The following is a 12,326-nucleotide window of genomic DNA, read 5'->3' as shown; positions in this document are numbered from 1 at the left end:
CACCATCTGCAGCGAGCAGTCCTTTGACTCTGTCGGCTTAGACGGCTCAGCTAAGTGGCCCTACCCTTGTGGGTTATAAATGGTGTGTTGTATGATGCACGTGTCTGTGGTTTCGCACGTGTCATGGGTTGTATATGTAGACTGTTATGAAATAATATGTGAATACTATATGATGTGATTGATATGCTCTATTTGATGAACTGATATGCTTTATGCTATGTTGTGTTGTAATATGTTATGTTGAAGACATGCTCGAAATTATTATTATAACTGTTATGATACATGATAGGATACGTGAATGTTATGGATTGATACATTTAAAAACATGGAAAACGCTATGATATGAATGATATGTGACATGAATGATATGCTATGGTTGACATTAGCATGAAATTCAACTCCGACCTACGCATGAGAATTATGATAAATGTTATGAAAATATGGTATGAAAACGATATGATATGACGAGATGCTAGTAGGGTTGTACTAATGATAATTAAAATGGAAAATTGTTGGGACCTCATGCATCGAGGAATACCCCTATTCCTTCACGATAGTCGGATGCGTACGCTACTAGGCAAGAGAACGTTCATTATGTTTGTCATAATGTTGTCGTGACAGTCGCTAATCCAAACGGGTGTCTGGCATCAACAACTACCATAGAAGGCTCACTCGACCAGAAAGTGCCCTAGTACGTGTGCGAAGCGACTGGTGGGTCCATACTCACACGTGTGGACCGTGTGTAGGGAAACTAATTACACATCCAAGTTGCCCGTTAGTATAGCTGTCATAGAAAAATAAACTGTTATGATGGTCTCATATATGAAACTGTATGTGTTTGCATTTAACCCCGATGAGGCGTCGCTTATTGAGTATTTCTTAAAATATTCAAGCCACATGTTACTCTATTCTTTAGGAAACGACAAAGCGCTCCTTTATATATGACAATCACAGCTACGAGACTGTGGCACATGCTTAAGATAGTTTCGTATTTAAGTTTTAGTAGACTATAGTGTAGTATAGGTTAGTTGCATTTTTATTTAGTAGTATGTATGTTAATATAGTGCATTTCATTTTGTATTGTTTTTCGTTTTATTTCAATTTGTGAGTTTATTCAAAAGCATTAAATTAATCGTGCAAGACTAAGGTTAATTTTATTTTAAATTTCACATTTCGTACATGAGTAATTAGTCACCAAAGTCGTTTAGGGAGGTGATCCAAGTCATCGTACAAGATGGGTCTTTGTTTCATTGTCGGATTTCATATGAAAAACTAGATCAATATTTTAAGCCATTGCAAATGGTCCTAAAGACTAGTCTCTTACACATGGGTAGAGTGCTTAATGTCTCTTTATATCGATTAGAGTCAAGCAAGATGCTGCTGCTCATATGTTGCATGTGTTTGCATTTCTAACCTCAAGAGTGAGTGACTTACCAAGTATTTCATAAAATACTCAAGCCAAGTACTACCTACATTTTCCAGGTAAAGGTAAGGCGCCAATGTACGATTGACGGTGGAGCTGAGAACACCATGGAAGTTGAAGAGGAGACATTTTTAGTAGTTTACGTTATTTGGTTGATTCAAGTTAACGCATTGAACATTGTTTTAATTAGATTCGTTTTGAATTCAGTTACGGAAGGTTTTGTTTTCAGAGATAGGTTTGTTTTAGATTTTCAAACCTTTATGAAAGACTTTGTTGTGTTTTCTAAGGTTATTTATGATGAGCTTCTGCGTAATGATTTATGTATGCATGGGTGACGTCACTAATTAGGTTAAGAAAATTAGAGACGTTACATATCATGTCGAAAGAGAATATTTTTGTGGACTCGGTCAAAATTGAGGCAATTATGAAGGTTCGAACCAACCATCATCACTGAGATCAAGAGCTTTCTAGGATTGACAGGCTACTACATAAGGATTGACAGGCTACTACATAAGGTACATAAGGTTCATAAAGGACTATTCCAAAATACCAGCAACGGTTGCCCAGCTCAATAAAGAAAGGGTAAGACTTTCACTTTGGCATCAACATGTGAGAAAAGCTTCATAAAGTTTAAGGACAAGTTGGTAACAGCTCTAGTTCTCACACAATCAGATAACTCAGAGAACTTTGTCATCTATAGCGATGCTTCAAGAAGAGGCCTAGGGTGTTGTAAGGACTGGGCTGACTCAATGACTCCAAAAAGGTGCGTAAACTTTTTGCGAAGTAAAACAAACCAAATTTAAAACATAACATACATTATATTAAATAAATTTTATTCAAAGTATTTAAAACACAACGCAATAGTTAAATTACAAAATAAGGAACAACACAAGACATTTTAAAACAAAGGGTTGAGGACGACTGGTGAGATTTGTCTATGACACCTACTCCAAAGATCGCTCCCGACATCGACTAGCTTCTTATTACCTGAAAAAAAAATGGAGAATAAGGAATGAGTACAAAGACTTGATAAACATCTTATTCTTGTCCTTGATATGCTAGGGTACCACACTCTTTCTTTTCTTGTTCTTGTTTTTGTCGTAAGTACTTAGGCCCTCTAATTCTTGTTCTTGACTAGTGGGTTCTTATCATGTTCTATCCCGAGGACCTTGGTCCTTGGATTCTGAAACTCTGGTTATTCTCTAAGGGCCTTAGTATTATGGTTCTTGGTTCTTGGTTCTTGTCCTTATAACTAGGATCTTGATCCATGTTCTAGTCCTTGATCTTTCTCTTATTCTTGGTTCTTTCTAGGTTCTTGTTCTGTTTCTTCATTCGTTCTCTAAGAAATTCCCCTTAGGATTTACGGTACTAGACATAAACCTGTCAACTTGTGTTCGAGGCTTCATGCGTTTCAAGCGACATAGTCTTAATACCTACGCTCATGCCTTCATGTGTTCCAAGAAATGTAGTCTACGTCATGAACATGATGTATCGTGGGAGGTCTTAGGAGGTTCTTGATTCTTGGCTAAGGTAACTTACTCTTTTCTTGTTCCATTGTGGCCCTAGATTCTTCCCCATGATAGACCATAAAGGTCATGTGATCAATGCATGCATGAACAGGGCATAGACCATAAAGGTCACGTGATTGATGCATGCATGAATGCCGCATAGACCATAAAGGTCACGTGATCGGTGCATACATGGACATGACATCCTGCAAATCATTAGGTACCCATAACATGGTGTAGGGCATCTCATCTAGGCGAGGGAAACATGAGGCCAAACATGACATCCTGCAAAGGAAACATGGTGTAGGACATCCCACCTAGAAGAGGAAATATGGCCTCTGGAAGCACTGCGTTGTGGGAGGTCATGAGTCACAATTGGACATGCTTAAAGTATTACCTAGTATTTTTGAGCTTCTGAGTTTGAGGACCTTGGTCCTTTATCCTTGAGTGTATCTAGTATTCTTCTTATTTTGGTAGTTGTAGAGCTTGAATGGTATTGTTCTTTAATCATATGAACCAACCATAATAACTAGCATTAGTTATTCTAGAAAGTCATAGATTCATAATGGATTCCTTAAACAGTTCTAGAAGGGTCTTGAATCTTGAGGTGCTTCCTTTAGGCGTTTTCTTAAGTTCTATCTTGGTTTAGGTTCCAAACTTGCTTCAATCAACTTTAAATCTTGAACTTATCCTCATGTCATTTAGAATAGGCCATATAGAAAATCATTGGAAATTTGGAGCATGTCTAGACCTTGAGCTAGGATATGTCTTCTTGTTTCGTTTTCAGGAACTAAACCCCAAAGGTTGTCATATCATGTATAGTATTTTAGTCCTAAAAACTCTCCAAAATTAACCTTTAATTTTCTCCCCATGAGTGTATGAGTGGTGTCATCATAATTGTGGCATCCGGTTGGCAAATTATGATTGGAGCCAAGTTAATATCAACCACAAAACTAGAGCAAATTTAATATCAATTAAGGATTCTCGGCTACTATGAAAGTATCTCCTAATTCACGCCTAGAGCAAAGTTAAATAGGGCACAACCAAAGATCACATTATGGAATGTAATTGGTATTTACCACTTGTTGCACTCTTATCTCCTTTCTCTCCAACAAAGATGTACTCCTATCAATCTACCCAAACTTATAGGCCTACTATTAGGGGGTACATGGGTCGGTTGGGTTAGGTTGGGTTAGGCTGGATTAGGTTTGGTTAGATTGATTGAGGGAAGTTTTTGGACCAACTTAAAAAATTTTACAATTCAATCCTTTATGTTCGAGTTGAATTGTCGAGTTGTTAAAAAAAATTAATTTTTCGTTAAAAAAATTATCCACCATTTATAATTATTTGATACAATATGAGTGTAACACCTAAAAATTCAAATTGTAAAGGAGGTAGTTTATGCTGGGTTGTAAGAGGTTGAAAAACAAGAAATAAGAAAAATTGGAAAAAGAAAATGAGAAAAATGGAATTTTTCAATTTTTATCAAACTTCGAGGATTCTAGCATTTTACCTAGTAAGATTATCAAGGTAGAAGGGAAAAATGGTCCAGAAGGGATCAAGAATTTTTGGGAAAATTCTGGATATTTAAAAAAAATAATGTTAAAAGTAAATTTTTTAAAAATTCAAATTACCAAAATGCTCCTAGATGAATGGATAATTACAGGAATGCCAAATTAAACAGAATCAAAGTGTCTACCATAACCATATGCACTTGACTTGAAAAATGACGATGATTCCAATTTCCGTCACACTTCCAAACTCAAATTTCAATCGTTAGATTTCTTCTAAAATTGGATATGATCTACAACACTAAAAGCTCATCACATCCAACGGCTAGAATTCAAAATCAAGGTTCGTAAGGCCCTAGTCGGAGTCGAGAATTTTTGCTATTGATTCAAAAAACGCAAGAATGGAATTGTGGCTATTCTGGACGTTCAATGGCGATGGATCATCTATCTATATATTATGAAGTGGGGGCAACTCATAGGAACAAGAAACGAGCTCAATCGAGAGTTATGAGCGTTTAAATTTTAGATATAGGGTTCTCAGAATTACTCCAAGTTTAGAAGATACCGTCCATCTTTCTTTCTCAAACTTGTTCCTACACATTTCAAAGAGAATTACCCAGAGGTTTGGTGTAGGAAGGAAGATTCAAAAACCCCTATCCTATTCCCCAACTCTGTCCGCCTAAAGGAACTCAAAGGAATGCTCAAAATCCAATCCAAGGCTATAGCCACATTCGTCGGAAAAATCCTATCCAATTGATTTCTATACACTTAAGGATCATTTTCGAAGAAGGCCGCGAAGGGAGACGACCTAAGAAACGAGCGTACTCGAAGAAATTCGATATCGGATAAGATTTGGGGAAGAAATTCAAATACTTGTTTACGGCCCGGACTAAATAGAGTATGTTTGATGAAGGAGTCGAGGCCTAATACAACCTAGTTCAAGCTATCCAATAGAAGAGAAAAACGTGTTTTGGGTTGAGTTGCAGAGGGAAGGATTGACTTTTTTTGTTCTTATCAATGATGATAGATAAGAAAAATGACAAGGATTCACATTTCCATCACCCTTCCAAACTCAAATTTCAACGGTTAGATTTCTTCTAAAATTGGATATGATCTACAACATTAACAACTCATCACATCCAACGGCTAAAATTCAAAATCAAGGTTCGTAAGGTCCTAGTCGGAGTAGAGAATTTTTGCTATTGATCCAAAAAAATGCAAGAATAGAATTGTGGCTATTATGGACGTTTCAATGGTGATGGATCATCTATCTATATATTATGAAGTGGGGGCAACTCATAGGAACAAGAAATAAGCTCAATCGAGAGTTATGAGCATTTAGATTTTGGGTATAGAGTTCTCGGAATTACTCCAAGTTTAGAAGCTATAGTCTATCTTTCTTTCTCAAACTTGTTCCTACACGTTCCAAAGAGAATTACCAGAGGTTTGGTGAAGGAAGGAAGATTCAAAACACCCCTATCCTATTCCCTAACTCTGTCCGCCATTAAAGGAACTCAAAAGAATGCTCAAAATCCAATCCAAGGCTATAGCCACATTCGTCGGAAAAATCCTATCCAATTGATTTCTATACACTTAAGGACCATTTTCAAAGAAGGCCGCGAAGGTAGACGACCTTAGAAATGAGCATACTCGAAGAAATTCGATATCGGACAAGATTTGGGGAAGAAATTCAAATTCTTGTTTACGGCTCTTAATACCCAAAATTGATGATTCCAATAGTTTGAGGGGACTAAATAGAGTATGTTTGATGAAGGAGTCGAGGCTTAATACAACCTAGTTCAAGCTATACAATAGAAGAGAAAAACGTGTTTTGGGTTGAGTTGCCAAGGGAAGGAACTCAAAATTGGCCATAACCATGCCTAGACATCTTGTAAGAATTATCCCTTTAGTTTAAGGGAAGTATAAGGAAGATCTTTGGTGAAGGAGGCGTGGGTTGATAGCGCTTGCATCGTCGTAACCAATAACAAAATCTCTTGGGTTTACTCCGGTGACAAAATAAGTTTTTCCCCGACTTTGGATGCTTGTAACTTACATTGTGCTTCATGAGCAGGTGAGATATCTATCCCAAACTCTTCCTTGACAATTTATTTTTAAGCTTCATTTAGAAATCGAGGGGAGAAACGCTCTGGAATGGGCTGGCGGACTCTATTTTCAAACGAAGGAGCACTACCACGTAGTGTCTCCTTCCCCTGCGGGAGGAAGAAGACGATAACGTGGCCGTCAACTAAATTGGCCACATCAACCCTAAAACTAACCTTCTTTGGTTTTTCATCAAATTAAAACCCTTTCTGGCTGGTTCTCACAAAATTCTCAATGGTTTCAAAAACTAGGCTCAACTAGGAAGTTACTATAGAAAATTTGGAGGAAAACGAGTGCTGGAAGCTCAAGAAGCAGGATCCCAAACATCGGAAAAGAGGTAAGTAACTACCTTAGAACTTTCTGAACAAATACTCGTAGGAATCGCTTGGATTCCTATATAAGCCTTAAAACCAAGAATGAATAAAGGTTATATGAAAGAAAAATCTAAAGAACCGTGAGTTAAGACCCCAAACCAATCAAATTGCTCGAGATTCAGGAAGATCTTTGGTGAAGGAGGCATGGTCTGATAGCGCTTGCATCGTCGTAACTAATAACAAAATCTCTTGGGTTTACTCCGGTGACAAAATAAGTTTTTTCCCGACTTTGGACGCTTGTAACTTACATTGTAGTTCACGAATAGGTGAGATATCTATTCCAAACTCTTCCTTGACAATTTATCTTTAAGCTTCATGAAGAAATCGAGGGGAGAAACGCTTTAGAATGGGCTGGCGGACTCCATTTTCAAACACAGAGCACTACCACGCACCGTCTCCTTCCCCTGCGGGAGGAAGAAGACGATAACGTGGTTGTCAACTAAATCGGCCACATCAACCCTAAAACCGAACTTCTTTGGGTTTTCATCAAATTAAAACTCTTTCTAGCTGGTTCTCACACAATTCTCGATTGTTTCAAAAACTAGGCTCAATTAGGAAGCTACTATAGAAAATTTGGAGGAAAACGAGTGCTGGAAGCTCAAGAAACAGGATCCTGAACATTGGACAAGAGGTAAGTAACCACCTTAAAATTTTCTTAACAAATACTTGTAGGAATCGCTTGGATTCCTATATGAGCCTTAAACCAAGTATGAATTAAGGTTATATGAAAGAAAAATCTGAAGAACCGTGAGTTAAGACCTCGAACCAATCAAATTGCTCAAGATTTAGGTAACGTTAAAATAACCTGCTAAATGAATTCCACTACTTATAAAATTTTACGGTGTATATTATAGGATGTTGAGGTTATGTATGAAATTTGGTGGTCCTTGGATAAAGTTAAGTAGAAAAACTGTGAAAAATGATCATAATGCCCCCAAGGAAGACTATCTACTGACAAGCCCTAAATGACCTCCAAATATTATCAAACGTTGTATGAATCGAGATTGTTTGGGAGTCATTCGGAAACATTAAGTAGCGAAACCAAGATATGGAGAAAAACGTTCATCACGATCCATACAACTTTACCTCCAAGGATGTCCAACAAGGTATCCATGAAATAAGAGATTCCCCACATGTATCCTTAGTAGCTAATAAGATTCTACATGCACAAAATCTTGTTGGGCTATTCCTAAGAAGAACTTTTAAGTTCCAAGCTTGACCCAAGACATTAGGCATAAAACCTAGGATCACCAAGAATTCAAGAAAACACCTAGGTTAATGCAAATAACATGCTTAACAAGTTGCTAGGATTCATGCCCGAAGTAACTACTATCTCCTATCATGAGGTGTACCACAAGGCCCCTATTCCTCTTTAGGTGGATGCCAAGCTATATGTACCATGAGCAGAATGCCATGATGGGCCTATTATTTCTCCCACCTAAATGAAATGCCTACATCACAATTTGCCAGCAGAATGCTACAATTATGACGACACCACCTATGCACTCATAAAGAGAAAAATAAGGGTTACTTTGGATACTGATTTTCTGGGCTAAAATACGATGCATGACATGATAACCCCTAAGGTTTAGTACCTGAAAACGAAATAAGTCGTATCCTAGTTCAACGTCACGATTAAGAGTTATTGAAGTAGTCTATTACATATCTAACTTTTTTTCAATTCACTTTTAAAATTATTGAAGTAGTCTATTATATGATCTAAGTTTAATTTATTATATGTTATAAGTTGTTTTGATTTTAATATAATTATGATTTTGAATTATATGTACCAAGTTTGAGTGTATTTTATTTTGTTATATTATTGTCTTTAATATAACAAAACTTGTTATAGGGATAATACACAATGGGCCGCAACCAAAGGATTATTATTGTACACCAAGATCATGGTGGCATCGTATAGAGGGAAGTTAGGGATCTTGGAGCCCATGTGGGTCTTTGTCACCTTCTACCCTCTGGTTGCCCTTCTTAAACAACAATGTTTTGCTCAGTGATGTTTGTGAAAGAGGTGGCGCCCCATTAACAAAATTTGTGATTATATACATATTACATATACACGTGTGTGTATGTATATATATGTATATATGTGTATATATATGTATATATATATATATAACACGCGCACAATAAAGTTAGAGATGTCAATGGGACGAAAATAAATAACATCCCGCTACCAGTTTCATTCTCCATTCTTTCGGATTTTTTCATTTACTTCTATCTAGATTGGATTATTGAGTCATTTTTTCTTATTTATTATTATTTTAAAAATAGTTAACTTAAAAGTTAATATAAATTTTATTTTAAAAAATGGTAAAAAAAATCTAATAAATCAATTTATTTCTTAATTAATTTATTTTTTAATTTAATTTTATATATACGAATATGAATATATATATATATATATATATATATATATATATATAATTTGAAAGCTATTCTTATTTTTAATCTTTAAATTTAAAATATATCTTAACTTAAAAAAAAGTTTCTTCTTTTCTTAATTTAAAATTAATAATATTTAATTCTAAAAAAAGAGCCCTATGTCATGTTATTTAGAGTTAAATTAGAAGTTACTATTTACCTAAAATTAGGAATGCAAATTTTCATAAATTTTTTTTTTTTAAATTAAGACTTAACAACTACGGGTTAAAAATTTTACGCTATAAATAGACTTAATAATTATTAACAAAACAACTGACTATCTCTTGAACATAAATTTAAATAACTCTTTCAACTTATCCAATATTTTCAATTTTAGAACTTAAAAATATTATTTTTAAAATTTTAAAAATCAAATAAACACATATTTAAACTTAAATATTATAAGTTTTCTATAACGTAATAGGAGTTACGTGCCTAATGATATATTAGGTATTTAGTGAAATATAAAGAGTATACTATGGTTAAAAAAAATCTTTTATATACATATATATGTATATTCACTTTTTTTCGACTATATCTTACCTTTTTTAAAAGTATTTACATAATTAAAATAAATACTTTTTTTTTTATATAATATTTGATGCTTAAAATATTTTGAAATATAATTATGAAAATTATGAAAATATTCTTTTTCTTTATATCATATTTAAAAAATTTTATTTTATTTATCTAAAATATTTTGAAATATTATTATTCTAATTATGAAAATATTCTTTTTTTCGTTTATATCATATTTGAAAATTTTTAGTTTACCTATCTAAAATATTTTAAAATATTATTATTCTAATTATGAAAATATTACTTTTCTTTATATCATATTTGAAAATTTTTGATTTATCTATCTAAAATATTTGAAATATAATTATGAAAATTATGAAAATATTTTTTTCTTTATAAAAAGATTTTTAGTTATTCTTTTTCTTTGTATCATATTTGAAAATTTTTTATTTATCTATCTAAAAGGTAATTGTGGGTGAATATCACACTTGATCAACAGGTTATATTAGCCGCAGTCTTGCAAAAGACTATGCTTCAAAATTGAATAAAAATAAATAAACAAATTGAATAAAAATAAATAAAAAGAATTTCAAGTCGGGATCAAAATGCAAGTGACTCGTACAAATTAGGTAAAATATGCACGTCAACAGAAAAAAATTTATATTATATTTACTTAGGAAAGGAACGGAAAAATAATGCAAGTTAATAAGACAGGTAATAAATCAGAGAACATTTACCGCTAAGATGTGAGACTTTCTCCAATTTTCTTTTCCAAAATGATAGGATCCTTCAATTCCAATTGAGCAAGTCGAAAAGCCACAATACCTCATGTTTTGTCTTTGCAACATCACAAAAAAAGCAATGAGACCCATGCTCGAATTCTAGAGACAAAAGGGTAGAGATGTGAGAAATCAAGATAGTCAAACCAAAATGCCCGACATGACATTTTATCGAAATAATCGAATATAGATTTTTTTACTACTTGAGTAACTTTGTTGGAATTCTTACATCTCACGAGCACGGATATACTCACGGTGTCAAATATAGAAATTGAGAATCTTGACTCAACTGCTAGAGTCATCTTGAACCCCGGGTCTTCCTGTAGATAACTAAGCACATTATGTGTACGAGGTGTTGGATTCTTTAAACCATCCTGGAGGACTTCACCCGAAACCACTCTTGAAAAGATTAATGTGTTTTCGCTCCAAATATCAATAAAAAAAATTCTAAATCATCAAAGGAAAGTTGGGGAGTGAGGAAACATCGACTTTTAGGGCGTTCATACAAATTTCTATATAGTTTGTAGTAGGTCCCAGAAATAGTGGGCCTTTTGCAAATTGAAGGCCACCTCTGAGCACACAGTCATTTCCATAAGTAATCATCTCGAGCTACGTCTCTCCACTCCACTGGTTGCACACTGCCATGCACGAAGCAAGGTCCACATCTTCCAGCAAAGAGAAAATAAGATTCAAAACTTCTTCACATGTCATTTTCCAAATACAAGTATAACACCGAAATGAAGATTTTATCCTGCACCAATAAACATTAAAAAAGGGAATGAAAATCATGTTCCAAATAGAGAATATTCATAACTTTCTTAGTAGACAGTTCTTTGATGAAAAATATTGACTAAAATTAAGATGATAGAGAAAAGCTAAATAATAAAAGAATTAAAAAATAAAAATTGTGGAGATCAAACTCTAGAACATCATACGTGGTAGAAGAGGAAGAAAAATGTTTTTTGTCGGCGTGTGTTGGAGAAAGAAAAAGAAAATGCTTCTATCTCTAAATCGAAGAAAGTGGAGTGGGTCGGGAAAGAGAAAGAAAAAAAATACTTGTCTCTAAATCGAAGAAGATGGAGTGAACAAGTTATGCAATTCTACCGAAACTTATATAAATATAAAAGATCGAAGATCATGTGAACTCAAAATTATGTGAATCTACACATAAAGATAAAAACTATGCATTAAATTTTCATTAGTTCAAAGATGTTTATAAAAAGATATCCTAATCATATTTAAAAAAATAGTAATAGCATACCCCACGTAAATAAATAAATAAAAAATCTATACCTAATAAATCTCTAAATTTTTTAAATTTTTTTTTAAAATTTTTTAATTCTTTTTTCTAAAATAGTAATAACATACCCCACGTAAATACCTAATAAAAAATCTATAAAACGTGATAGTAACGGTTTCATTCATAATATAATAACAGTAAGTATGAAATATTTTTAAAGAGTTTAAAACAAGTTTGTAAGTGTTTTTGAATTTATTAGAAAAGTTTTTTTTATGAATTTATTAAAAAATGTTAAAAAAATACAAATGAATTTTTAAAAAATGAAAGGGTGGTTTTTAAAAGCATTTTAAAAGTTAAAAAGAATGGTTTTTGAATTTTTTTCAAAGTTTAAAAAGATTTTTTAAACAAAAAAAAATTTGTTTAAACTTTCAAA

General features: G+C 33.6%; 1 pseudogene; it reads right to left on the bottom strand.

Moving 5' to 3' along the window:
* Positions 1-10,663: 10,663 nt before the first annotated feature.
* LOC111440233 lies at positions 10,664-11,364 on the bottom strand (annotated as a pseudogene).
* Between the last annotated feature and the right edge of the window lie 962 nt (positions 11,365-12,326).

Source organism: Cucurbita moschata, unplaced genomic scaffold, assembly GCF_002738365.1.
Source record: "Cucurbita moschata cultivar Rifu unplaced genomic scaffold, Cmos_1.0 Cmo_Scf00156, whole genome shotgun sequence".
Classification (NCBI taxonomy): Eukaryota; Viridiplantae; Streptophyta; class Magnoliopsida; order Cucurbitales; family Cucurbitaceae; genus Cucurbita; species Cucurbita moschata.
Note: the sequence above shows the minus strand (reverse complement) of the source record. Positions and strands in the feature narration are given on the sequence as shown.